Here is a 1,434-nt window from a genome sequence, read left to right as displayed (position 1 = left end):
AAAGGGAGGATATGAAGTTGCATACATCCAAACTGAAATTCATTGAATTCAGAATGCAAAAAGTTTACTTCTAGGCTATCCCTTTTCTTAAGAATGGAAACTTCCAGCCCCTCCTCAGAACTAAACTCTGATAACCAGTTTGTAGAGGGAAAAATAAAACTATGTTTATTATTTTTCAGCTGTATCTGTAATTTCTGAGCTCTGGAAAAAATGATTTAATTGCCCTRCTGGAGCATGAAAAATTGAACCAGGTTTTTCTAGCAGCTGTTTCATATTGTTTGCAATGTCTATGAGGTTCAGAAGCTTGGCCTCAAGGCTTTAAATCCCATCATCAGGATATTCCTATCTCTGGTTTCTCTTCTTTAAAAATATTTACAGGTATTCATTAGCAGGTTTAGATCTGACCATTGCTAGTTCTGTTTCTCACTGCCTGTCATTTGATATAAACTCSGTGTTGTTTTTATTTCACCTAAAGTTAGGGTGGTTCCTCCAAAAATTGCACAAGCTATCTTGGAGGAAACAAAAGAGCTGAAGAGCCATTATTTTCCAGAGAYACATATCCATAAGGCTCCAGTGAGATTTGAACTCACGACCCCTGGTTTACTAGACCAGTGCTCTAACCCCTGAGCTATGGAGCCTCTGAACCTTAAGTGCTTTTTTCTTGGGAAACATTTCATATAATATTTTTCTGTTAACTTCAGAGTAAAACAAATCCTGYTCTGCTAAAATGCACTAGCATAAAATTCAAGGATTTCCTCATCTCTTTTCAAATGGTCTTAGGACCATTTCAAAATCACAAAAATCAGTCAAAGTTCACACCATAGTCAACACAAAACTTGATTCTGCTATCATTCATCTAATCCCAGCAAGGATCCCAAGAAAGCACCCCTTCTCCCAGCCAAGTAACTTGGGAACTGTTACTTTTTATTCACAAAAAAGTCAGTGATACTTTCCCTCTTAATAGTTGTTTCACTAATTTACCAAAGAAGGAAGTTAAACTCTTTAAAAAATATATATAAAAAAAATAAAATAACTCTTTGCATCCCACAGCTTTCCTTTGAAAATTAACATTTTACTTTTCTCCTATTGATTCTTCTAGGCTTTTAAACACGTTGATGCTTTCCTAAGAGCCCAGGATATGCTTTGTCCACTGGGTCTAACATGCACATTTTCACTTTTCTTAGCCTTTCTTTGATACCTGAATTTTCAAGATTCTYCTGCTCCTTATTGTTTTATTTCTTATTTGAAAATATTTAAAGGGGTGTTACAAGAAACATCTAGTGTTCTTTCCATCCCCTCCCTCAGTAATACACATTAGGTATGAGGAACATTTTTCTGTTGGTCATTTTTATATTTGCATGGCATACTGTGCTTGTTTCCAATCCACAGCTTTCATGACTCTGACACAGGATTTGCCAGGTGAGATTAAAGTGA

The 1,434-nt window shown here is 35.8% G+C and overlaps 1 non-coding gene across 1 annotated transcript; it reads right to left on the bottom strand.

Annotated features, from left to right (window-relative positions):
- Nucleotides 1-565: 565 nt before the first annotated feature.
- TRNAT-AGU (transfer RNA threonine (anticodon AGU)) lies at nucleotides 566-638 on the bottom strand. The gene has a single exon. It is a non-coding gene; the product is annotated as a tRNA-Thr (tRNA).
- Between the last annotated feature and the right edge of the window lie 796 nt (nucleotides 639-1,434).

This window comes from Rhea americana, unplaced genomic scaffold (assembly GCF_003343005.1).
Source record: "Rhea americana isolate MKP2758 unplaced genomic scaffold, rheAme1 scaffold_61, whole genome shotgun sequence".
Classification (NCBI taxonomy): domain Eukaryota; kingdom Metazoa; phylum Chordata; class Aves; order Rheiformes; family Rheidae; genus Rhea; species Rhea americana.
Note: the sequence above shows the minus strand (reverse complement) of the source record. Positions and strands in the feature narration are given on the sequence as shown.